Below are 12,513 nucleotides of genomic sequence, written 5' to 3'. Positions count from 1 at the left end.
TGTGGCAGTTTTGTCTGCGCTTCCTTCCGGCAGTTCCGTCTGCTCTTTCTTTCGACAGTTCTGTCTACGCTTCTTCAGGTAATTCCGTCTGCACCCGTTCTATCAGTTTATGCATTTTTTATTTAATTGTTTCAAATAAGTTTCAAACTCAAGTTGTCACTTGAGTTTGAGGAGCTAGGGATGTTAGAGTATAATTAGGATCAATTAGATCAATTAGCATTATTTAACCTATTTGAATATTTATTATATGATATTACGTTTTTATTATTTCGATTCTCTTAGCACCTATAAATTTTCTTTTATTTTGTATCATTCTACACAACTTGAATGCACACAAACTTTTTCTCTACTGCTCTCTCTCTTACCTTTTCTAATAATAATAAATATAATTTAATTTAGTTAGAAGTTTATTGTTTTATAATCTTCTATATATATGACAGAATAAAATTGTAAAAATAATCTTTTTATCACTTTGGATATTTTAACTCTTTTTTTTTCTCTTTATGTGTAATTTTGTTTTGCGTTAACTTTGTTTATTGTAACACCCTAACTTTCAGCACGTTATGATCGTACCAAAAGTGAGACGTTACTGACATGTTTTCCGTATTTACTATTTAATATTGAGCCTTTAGTTTGATTTCGCGTTTCAACTTTTAAGAAAAAGCCGAAAAGTTTTGTTTCTATTAATTAAAATCATATATCAAAGATCTCCAAGCAATACTAGTCACATAGTTAGTAAGAATAATAAATATCCTACAAAAAAATTCAAATGAAACTCAGATACAACTCCTATCCCTCTGTATAAAATAAAATCTTAACTAACAAAGGTGAGAGAATTCTAGGAAAGTGACTCAACACATAAACTTAACTCAAATAAGACTAATAATCGCTTGCAGCTTCAAATTGAGTCTTCGAACCTGTGTCACTGAAAGGGTGGAAAATTTTGGGGTGAGAACAAACCACGCGTTCTCAGTAGGGAATAGAATGCCGTAAGAGTAATGAAATAAATTGCAAATAATTAACTTTACTCAATAAAACTATATTTTTATCAAACCTTTTGAAAATACTTTTTACTATTACTTTATATAATTAATTACCTTCTTTAAAATTTTCCAAACTTAAGACAAATCTCAATCACAACCTCAGTTCTCAGTCACCTCAATACACAAACTAATAGCACAGGAAACAGATCAACACACAAACAAATAGCAATAAGACAAACAACACAATCACAGAGAGACAAGATAAGCAAACACAATCAAATGCGAATGTGCAAACAATGATGATGCATGTCTAATCCTATCGCAGGTAATGAACTCATTTGTCGGTTTTGACCCGCACCCGACGCAATCCGACTCGCAAGTCAGATAAGGCATTCCAGCGGCATAACCTCTGCAAGGTTTCAACCTCTTGCAGGCGCTGATTCTCCAGCTGAAGTATGCCAAACATGACCTCTGCAAGTACTTGCAGGCGCTGATTCTCCAGCTGAAGCTTGTGCCACTTTCTCCTGAAAGCCATTCCATACACACGGGCATCCCCGCACAATCATTCGCACATAAAGCCCACGGCTTAACATTTTTACATCGGCACCCAAACTTGTTACTTTTCATCACCCTCTCGTGACCTTTTATTCATTTCATAATCACACGTGCCGTGTTCTCTTTCCTCTTTCTTTCTTTGTCTTAACAAACCGAACTCAAATAATAATTTGAAACAAAATCTATTCTCAAAAAAACTGAATATAAAACCTTATACTTACTTAATAAATCAAGATGAAAATAAAACTTTTTTCTGTAATAAATCGAAATCAAATAGTTTTCAGTAATTAGAACGTTTTCTTTGAAGCTAAGCCACTTTTTATTTTAATAAAATTCAGACATTTCAAATATTATGTTATTAAGTCAAACTAATAATTATTAATAAATCAAATCAATAATTTCTCAAAATAAGATTATAAATCAGATTTTAAAAATAAAATCACTTTTCGTATATTTTTACAAAAATTGCACAACATCTCCCTTTTAAAATTGGACTTCACCATCCTTTACGAGTCCCAACCGAACCATTCTCAACTTTTTTTTTCAATTGTTTCCAATAACTCAAACTAATTCCAATATCATAAATCATTTTCAAATCTCAATTCAATACTAACAAATCAAACCAAAATCAATCTCACTAGTTAATCACTCACAACAACGAAACCAGTCATAATCACAGCCATAACCCAAACTCAATTCATCAATTACTCATACAACAGGTTTTCAATAATCAACTCAACATATTCAAATTAATAAATAATCCCATATTAATCACCATTCACAGCTACAATTCAACCAATTTCATCACATTCAATTATATTCAAAATCACCAACAATTTCAATTTTAACAATTTTCATCAGTTAATCAAACGAGACATTTATGAATTATTTGCAGTTACTCACTAAACTTCAATGGCATTCGTAAATTAAAACAGTTAATTTTGAAATAATTCCCCTATCTCCGTACGAAATCAAAGTCAATGAAAATATCGGAGAAGCTTTTTGACTGAGGGCTGAAGAAGAAAACGTCAGAAATCACCTATACCTCCTAGAACTCCAATTGGCCAAACTCAAGAGATAGGGGAGCTACGTCACCATCAACTTCTACCGATCAAAAATAGCGTCAACATGTAGAAGAGGAGGATACAAATACTTTTACCGGATTAAATTTTTTATTGGAGTTACCAATCTCAAAAAATCGAACTCAGAAACTCGGAAGTACAATGAAATCCCACGCAGCCTTCTCTCTTTTTCCTTTCTTTTGGTTCCGTTGAGAATAAGAGATGACGATGGTGTTTAAGAAATAAGGGATATGTGTCATTAGTGCTTTGTATATATAAAGGAAACGTGGCATTGGTTTATATATATACATGCATAAGTTTCATTTTCTTTTCTTTTGTTCCTTCAGAAGGCTTCGGCCATAATAATAATAATAATAACGATAATAATAATAATAATAATAACAATAAAAATTAATTTAATTTTTGTTTTATCAAATTATTTTCTGATAAATAATTTTCAATTTAATAAAATAAATAATAATTAAATTAAACTTCAATAATCATAAAATTTATTTAATTATTTTTATTAAAAATAACTTTTTTAAAAACTACATTTTAATATAATATATTAGTTCATAAATAGCTAATTATTTAATTTTTTAAAATCTAGGGTGTTACATCTATTTAATGATAAAATATGCTCATGTTAATTCTATTATATAATAGTTTATTTTTTTCCTATGTATTTTGATTTATATAGTTACTATTGATTTTGCTGTTTTTGTTTTTTTGAATTGTTCTTTTTTTATGACTTGATAATTTAATTAAAAAAACAAAGAAAAGAAAAAAAAAACGATGGCCAAAGGCGGAGGCTAGAAACCTAAAACAACATCTTTCCTCAGCATTATTATTATTAGTACGAACTTTATTATTTCTTTTCTAACATTCTTTAATATGAGGTTTTTTTTCTTTTTCTTTATTATTATTAATAGTTTTATTATTTTTTCTCTAATTATAAATTTCCTTATAATAATTCTTTGATAAAATATTTTTTTATCTAATAAATTTTTCCCTATATTTTGTCAAAAATAATTTATATTAGAAAAAAAAGAAGATATAAATTAAATTTTAAATTTAAATTTAAATAAGATGTGCAAAGGATAACTATTGAATTCATTTGGTAGATTTAAACTCTTTGTATTATCGTCATTGAAAATTTTAAATACTATTATAAAATTCTAGATATTTTTTATCTTATTGTTCTTAAATTATACATTCACTACTAGAAAATTAGTTATTACAGACGGATATTTCCGACGGATTTTATCCTACGAAAATACAGACGGAATTTCAGAGGGATTTTTTGTCGGAAAACAAAAAAATGAATTAGCATAAATTACAGAAAAAAAAGAGAATCCGTCGATAATTCTGTCGGAAAAATTAATTTTTTTCGTGAGAAATAGTTACAGACGGAAAATCCGTCTGTAATTAAATGAACAAAAGCACTACGTTTTATTAAATTATTACAGACAGATTTTCTGTCTGTAATTTAAATTATTCTGTCGAAAGAGGTGAAAATAAGGGTATAAAAATCACGTTCTCCTCGACGGCGCCTTCATTTTAGAAAACACCCCATCATTCATCGACGCCGCTTCTCACCGATTCGCTCCTAATCCTTCATCATCGGCGCCTTTCGCCCCTTCACCGCCATTCCCGAAGCTCCATCACACGCCTTCCCCAATCTCTCTCTTTCAGTTTCGATGCCGATGAATTTCACTACCTTCTCCACACCGTTTTTTGTCGCTGCTCGCTAAAGCTCGTCAGCGTCGTCGCCGCCGCTTCTACCTCTTCTTCTCGTCGCCGTTAGTTCAGGTAGGTTCCGTCGTTCCTTCATATTACATTGATTTTCTTGCAATTGTATCTGTTCTGTTCTCAAAACAAATTTAGGGTTTTATTACAGTGACAGATATGGCAAGCTTTCTGTGAACGAACTCCCTTCATTCTTCTCTTCTTTGTTTCTTCCCTATGACTGTGTAACCCTTTCTAGTCTCTGCCATTTTTTTCTATTGAATTGAAATTTTGGATTGAACTAACCTGTGTATTAATCCTTGGTTTATATATTCCAGTGATTTGGTTGTAGCTTCTCCTGTGGAGGATTACTTTTTATACATTGATGATCTGAAAAATCCTGATAAGTTAGAATTTTGTTCAAATTACTTTTTTACTTTATCTCCAAAGAAAGAAACTCTTTTGACTCGATTCCTTTCCTCGTCATTGTTAATGGAAGGAAGAAGCTGAGAAAATTACACAACCAAATTTAGATGCTCTTGGTGAAGACTATTCTATTTGTTGCCAAGGTAATGAATGAATCACAGTTAGTGTTAGCCTACTGGTAATTGAAATTATGCAATTTTATTTGTAATTATACCTGAATCCTTTTAAATTTTACTGTAGGAACTACTTTTTTTCCTTTGCAAAGCTGCATGAACCATTCCTGTAGTCCTAATGCCAAAGCCTTCAAGAGAGACGAGGTACGTTTCGAACTGAGTCAATCGGTACCTGGTTTAATTTGATTCTGCAAAGATATGACTATCTTTGTAGTCCTAATCTTTTTGTATGTAGGATAGGGATGGCCAAGTAACCATAATCGCAGTAAGGCCAATTCGAAAAGAAGAAAAGGTTGGTTTGTAACTTTTTACCATTATCTACAATTTACCAAGAATTCTTCCAAACTAAATGATTTTACTGAGAAATTTGGTTTTACAGCGCATAAGGAATCTTGTGATTTTTTCACCAATGTGCCACCTTTTTCAAAACTTATCGCCAAAATATCACTCTTTTGAAACTAATCACTCAAGTGTCACCCTGAATATTACTATAAACAATCATAATTAAAAATGAAATAGCAAATCAGTTGTGACTCTGGTAAAAAGATGGCATCTAAGTAATTAGTTACAAAAAGATGACATTTTGATAATAAGATCCGGAAAAGGTGAGACTTTGGTAAAAAGGCCAAATCTCACCATACTATATAATATTTCCAAATATATAGATAACTATTAACATTTAGTATTTTGAATTTGATAGCAACAGGTTTCAGCATGTATGTTGACTGGAGAATGGCTTTGATAGCTTGGGCTGTGATGCCTTGCCACTCATAGGCGATCTCATTCAAGCAAAGTCTACCAAAGGCTTTTCAGGTGACTATGTTGCTTCCCACTTTGAGCTTGTTGCTCTTGCATCTGAGTCTTCCGCCAATATAAGGACTATAACATCATTTTGCCATGAAGAACATGTAATCATGAGTAATTTGACTTTCTTTCCTGCTTACATCATCATTACTGTTCATCTAGAAATTGTTTTGAAAATGGCTCGCTTAATTAAGGATGGTTCTTCAAGAGAGCAAAAGTCTAGTGCAGAACCTGTCAGCAAGGCTCCTTCTAAGATCTTTAATTGTTTTGAAAAGGATTTTTATGGTATATTCATATGCAGTTGTTGCTATAATCTTGTTATTTTAGCTACAGGTTTTTTTTTCCCATTTTTCTTGTTTATTCCGATTTCTTTATAGGCTGTCTATTTTGGTTTTAAATTGGCTATTTTCTTTTTCTATATTTTTCAAGGGGATGGGATCAGTTTGAAACAAATGAGGCCTTGTTTGGGGTAAAAAGCACATTCAATGAGGAACTATATACAACAAAGCTTGAAAAAGGGCCTCGGACAAGAGAACTGGAAAAATAAGCCTTAAGAATAGCAAGAGAAACTGAAGGTAAGGAAACCCAAGATCTGCATCTTGTGGAGGTTAGTGTTGTTTCAACTGTTAGGTTCTTTGTCCTATTTGAGTTTTTATATACTGTTTAATATATGTATCTCAAAAAGACCTGTTAGTTTATTTAAATCCTCAAACCAGACGGATTTTGTCAACAGGAAAGAGGACTTCACTTTCATGAAAACTTTGATATTGATGAAGAAACTAGATTCTCTTCAGTCGCTAGGGGTAAAGGTATTGATGATAGCGGATATGATGAAAATGAGGACATACTGTCTGATTCACTCAATTCTGAAACCATCTCTATTATTCTTTTCATTTGTTTCATCTCTATTCTTCTTTTTATTTTGATTGAAATAGAATTGAATATTAAACTAATAGTGCTCATTATATGCCCTCGTAGCGTTGAGTGTTATATTCAACCTTGCATCTCACCACTCTCCTACTGATGAGCGGATAATTTATATGCTTTTTGGCATTGTTTTTAGTATATTTTTAGTATATTTTAATTAGTTTTTATTATATTTTTATTAGTTTTTAAATAAAAATCACTCTTCTGGACTTTACTATGAGTTTGTGTGTTTTTCTGTGATTTCAGGTATTTTCTGGCTGAAATTGAGGGACCTGAGCAAAAACCTGATTCAGAGGCTGAAAAAGGACTGCAGATGCAATTAGATTCTGACCTCCCTGCATTCAAAGTACATTTTCTGGAGCTACAGAAGCCCAATTGGCGCACTCTTAATTGCGTTAGAAAGTAGACATCTTGGGCTTTCCAGAAATATATAATAGTTCATATTTGCCCGAGATTTGATGGCCCAAACAGGTGTTCCAAGTAAGCTCAAGAATTCTGGCGTTTAACGCCGGAACTGGCACAAAAGCTGGAGTTAAACGCCCAAACTGGCACAAAAGCTGGCGTTTAACTCCAAGAAAAGTCTCTACATATGGAAGCTTTAATGCTCAGCCCAAGCACACACCAAGTGGGCCCAGAAGAAGATTTCTGCATTAATTACCTATTTCTATAACCCTAGGCTACTAGTTTTCTATAAATAGGACCTTTTGCTATTGTATTTTCATACTTTCACAGGCCTTTTCACGTTTGGGGGCTGGCCTCACGGCCATCCCTGAACCTTGTTCTTATGTATTCTCAACGGTGGAGTTTCTACACACCATAGATTAAGGTGTGGAGCTCTGCTGTTCTTCATGAATTAATGCAAAGTACTACTATTTTTCTATTTAATTCACGCCTACTTCTTCTCTAAGATATTCATTCGTTCTTCAACTTGATGAATGTGATGATCCGTGACACTCATCATCATTCTCACCTATGAATACGTGCCTGACAACCACCTCTGTTCTACTAGCAATGGCTTGAATGCGTATCTCTTGGGTTTCTAATCTAAGATCGGAACCTTCGTGGTATAGGCTAAAATTATTGGCGGCCATTCCTAAGATCCGAAATGTCTAAACCTTGTCTGTGGTATTCTGAGTAGGATCTGGGAAGGGATGACTGTGACGAGCTTTAAACTCGCGATTGTTGGCCGTGTGACAGACGCAAAAGGATCAATAGATCCTATTCCAACATGATCGAGAACCGACAGATGATTAGCCGTGCGGTGACAGCGTGTGTTGAACATTTTCACTGAGAGGACAGGAAGTATCCATTGACAACGGTGATGCCCAACATAAAGCTTGCCATGGAAAGGAGTATGAATGATTAGAAGAAGACAATAGGAAAGCAGAGGTTCAGGAGGAACAAAGCATCTTCATACGCTTATTTGAAATTCCAACCAAAAAATTACATAAGTATCTCTATCTTTATTTTATGTTTTATTTATCTTTTAATTATCAATTCTCCATCACCATCTGAATCCGCCTGACTGAGATTTACAAGGTGACCATAGCTTGCTTCAAGCCGACAGTCTCCGTGGGATCGACCCTTACTCACGTAAGGTTTATTACTTGGACGACCCAGTGCACTTGCTGGTTAGTTGTGCGGAATTGTGACAAAGTGTGATTCATGTTTAAGAGCTCCAAGTCCTTTGGCGCCATTGTTGATGATCACAATTTCGTGCACCAAGTTTTTGGCACTGTTGCCGGGGATTGTTCGAGTTTGGACAACTGACGGTTCATCTTGTTGCTTAGATTAGGTACTTTTCAGAATTTTTAATAATGAATTCTAGAGTTTCAAGGTGATGTTCTTATCATCACAAAAGCTGATTGACATCAATTTAGCTGCTAAATGTAATGTCCTGCTGAAGCTTGGCCAAACATGTCTAATCTTTTTAGACTGAAGCTTTAGACTAACATTGCATGATTCCTGGAATTCTTATTAAAAGTTTTGAATCCCTTTATTTTCTTTTTCATATAATTTTTGAAAATCACAAAAAAATTTATAAAATCATAAAAATCAGAAATATTTTATGTTTCTTGTTTGAGTCTAGTATCAATTTTTAAGTTTGGTGTCAATTGCATGTCTTTATTCTTCTTGCATTTTTCAAAAATATGCAATATGTTCTTCATTAATCTTCAAGTTGTTCTTGATGATTTCATAGCTCTGATCTTTAAATTCTCTTATTTTGTGAGTTTAGTTGTTTCTCATATGCATTCTCAATTCGTTAGTGTCTCTTATATGAAAATTCTTAAGTTTGGTGTCTTGCATGCAATGTTTATTTGATCTTAGTTGCATTTTTATTGTTTCTCATCATTAAAAATCCAAAAATATTTTCAAAATTGTGTCTTTTCAAGTCAATAATACAGAGAATTGAAGATTCAGAACATTTAGTAGAGGAATCAAACAGAAAAAGCTGGGCGTTCAAAACGCCCAGTGAAGAAGGAAAACTAGCGTTTAAATGCCAGCTAGGGTACCTGGCTGGGTGTTCAACACCCAAAAAGGTAGGATTTTGGGCGTTAAACGCCAGAATGGATGCCATTCTGGGCGTTTAATGCCAAAAGGACACTAGAGGGAAGATTTTATTTTTAATTCAAATCTTTTTCAAATTTTCATAATTTTTCAAAATCAAATCTTTTTCAAATCATATCTTTTCAATCATATCCTTTAAAAATCAATTTCTTTCCATTTTTTTATTATTATAATTTTCGAAAATCCTTGCTATAATTAATGATTTACTTCAAAATTTTCAAGTTGTTACTTGCCTATTAAGAAAGGATCAAATTTTAAATTTTAAGAATCATATCTTTTAATTTCTTGTTAGTCAAGTAATCAACTTTAATTTTAAAACTTTCTTTTTTAAAATTGATTTTCAATCATATCTCCTCAATCATATCTTTTCAATCACATCTTTTTCAAAATTAACTCTCAATAATATCTTTTTAATTTCTAATTTCAAAATCTTTTTCAAAAATCACTTAATTTCTTTCCCAATCTTAATTTTCGAAAATCTCAATCAAATTTTCAAATTTCTTTTTAATTATTTCAAAATCTTTTTAATTTATTTTCAAAAATTCTTTCCCTCTTCTCACATCCTTCTATTTAAGGGACTAACACTCCTCCTCAAGGTGCAATTCGAACTCTATCCTTCTCTATTTGTTCGAATTTTCTTCTATCTACCTCTTCCTTCTATTCTTTCTTTCCTCTGACACCTCAAGGAATCTCTATACTGTGACATAGAGGATTCCCTACTTTCTTGTTCTCTTCTCTTTCATATGAGCAGGAACAAAGATAAAGGCATACTTGTTCAAGCTGATCCTGAACTTGAAAGGACCTTGAAGAGAAAGCTAAGAGAAGCTAAAGCACAATTCTCTCTAGAGGGCCTAACAGAGCTTTTCAAAGAAGAAGAAACCATGGCAGCCGAAAACAACAATGCCAACAATGGAAGGAAGGTGCTTGGTGACTTTACTGCACCTACTCCCGACTTCTATGGGAGAAGCATCTCAATCCCTGGCATTGGAGCAAACAACTTTGAGCTTAAGCCTCAATTAGTTTCTCTAATGCAACAGAATTGCAAGTTTCATAGACTTCCATTGGAAGATCCTCACCAGTTCTTAGCTGAATTCTTGCAAATCTGTGACACTGTCAAGACCAATGGGGTTGACCCTGAAGTCTACAGACTTATGCTCTTCCCTTTTGCTGTAAGAGACAGAGCTAGGACATGGTTGGATTCACAACCCAAAGAAAGCCTGAACTCTTGGGAAAAGCTAGTCAATGCCTTCTTGGCAAAGTTCTTTCCACCTCAAAAATTGAGCAAGCTTAGAGTGGAAGTCCAAATCTTCAGACAGAAGGAAGGTGAATCTCTCTATGAAGCTTGGGAAAGATACAAGCAATTAATCAGAAGATGTCCTTCTGACATGCTTTCTGAATGGAGCATCATAGGTATTTTCTATGATGGTCTGTCTGAACTATCCAAGATGTCATTGGATAGCTCTGCTGGAGGATCTCTTCATCTGAAGAAGACGCCTGTAGAAGCTCAGGAACTCATTGAAATGGTTGCAAATAACCAATTCATGTACACTTCTGAAAGGAATCCTGTGAATAATGGGACAACTCAGAAGAAAGGAGTTCTTGAGATTGATACTCTGAATGCCATATTAGCTCAGAATAAGATATTGACCCAACAAGTCAATATGATTTCTCAGAGTCTGTCTAAAATGCAAGCAAAAACAGGTAGTACTAAGGAAGCTTCCTCTGAAGAAGAAGCTTATGATCCTGAGAACCCAGCAATGGAAGAGGTGAATTACATGGGAGAACCCTATGGAAACACCTATAATCCTTCATGGAGAAATCATCCAAATCTCTCATGGAAGGATCAACAGAGACCTCAACAAGGTTTCAACAACAATAATGGTGGAAGAAACAGGTTTAACTATAGCAAGCCTTTTCCATCACCTTTTCAGCAACAAACAGAGAATTCTAAGCAGAACCATTCTGACTTAGCAACCATTGTCTCTGATCTAATCAAAACCACTCAAAGTTTCATGACTGAAACAAGGTCTTTCATTAGAAATTTGGAGGCACAAGTGGGACAGCTGAGTAAGAAAATTACTGAACTCCCTCCTAGTACTCTCCCAAGCAATACAGAAGAGAATCCAAAAAGAGAGTGCAAGGCCATAAACACGTCTCACATGGCCAAACCTGGAGAGAAGGAAGAGGCAGTGATCTCCACTGAGGAAGACCTCAATGGACGCCCACTGACCTCCATGGAGTTCCCTAATGAGGAACCATGGGAATCTGAGGCTCACACTGAGACCATAGAGATTCCATTGAATTTACTTCTGCCATTCATGAGCTCTGATGAGTATTCTTCCTCTGAAGAGGATGAAGATGTTACTGAAGAGCAAGTTGCTAAGTATCTTGGAGCAATCATGAAGCTAAATGCCAGGTTGTTTGGTAATGAGACTTGGGAGAATGAACCTTCATTGCTCATCAAAGAACTGCATGACTTGACTAGGCAGAGATTACCTCTGAAGAGACAAGATCCTGGAAAGTTCTCAATACCTTGTACCATAGGCACCATGACCTTTGAAAAGGCTCTGTGTGACCTAGGGTCAAGCATAAACCTCATGCCTCTCTCTGTAATGGAAAAGCTAGGGATCATAGAGGTACAAGCTGTAAGAATCTCACTAGAGATGGCAGACAATTCAAAGAAACAGGCTTATGGACTTGTAGAGGATGTCTTGGTAAAGGTTGAAGACCATTACATCCCTGCTGATTTCATAATCCTAGAGACTGGGAAGTGTATGGATGAATCCATTATCCTTGGCAGACCCTTCCTAGCCACAGCAAAAGCTGTGATTGATGTTGACAGAGGCAAATTGATCATTCAAGTGAATGAAGACTCCCTTGTGTTTAAAGCTCAAGGATATCCCTCTGTAACCATGGAGAGGAAGCATGAAGAGCTTCTCTCAATACAGAGTCAAACAGAGCCCCCACAGTCAAACTCTAAGTTTGGTGTTGGGAGGCCACAACCAAACTTTAAGTTTGGTGTTGAAACCCCACATTCAAACTCTAAGTTTGGTGTTGGGAGGTTCCAACATTGCTCTAAATATCTGTGAGGCTCCATGAGAGCCACTGTCAAGCTATTGACATTAAAGAAGCGCTTGTTGGGAGACAACACAATTTTTACTTATCTATGTTAAATTTCTATTTTCTTTTGTTATTTTATATTTTCTGTAGGTTGATGATCATGTGAAGTCACAAAAACAATTTAAAAAGCAAAAATAGAAGGAAAAACAGAATGAAAAATAGAACACC

The 12,513-nt window shown here is 34.3% G+C and overlaps 1 non-coding gene across 1 annotated transcript; it reads right to left on the bottom strand.

Moving 5' to 3' along the window:
- Positions 1 to 10,508: 10,508 nt before the first annotated feature.
- On the bottom strand, positions 10,509 to 10,616 carry LOC148568979 (small nucleolar RNA R71). Its single transcript, XR_015882149.1, has one exon. It is a non-coding gene; the product is annotated as a small nucleolar RNA R71 (small nucleolar RNA).
- Positions 10,617 to 12,513: the final 1,897 nt, after the last annotated feature.

Source organism: Arachis ipaensis, chromosome B4 (genome assembly GCF_059453495.1).
Source record: "Arachis ipaensis isolate K30076 ecotype BB chromosome B4, ASM5945349v1, whole genome shotgun sequence".
Taxonomy (NCBI): Eukaryota; Viridiplantae; Streptophyta; class Magnoliopsida; order Fabales; family Fabaceae; genus Arachis; species Arachis ipaensis.
Note: the sequence above shows the minus strand (reverse complement) of the source record. Positions and strands in the feature narration are given on the sequence as shown.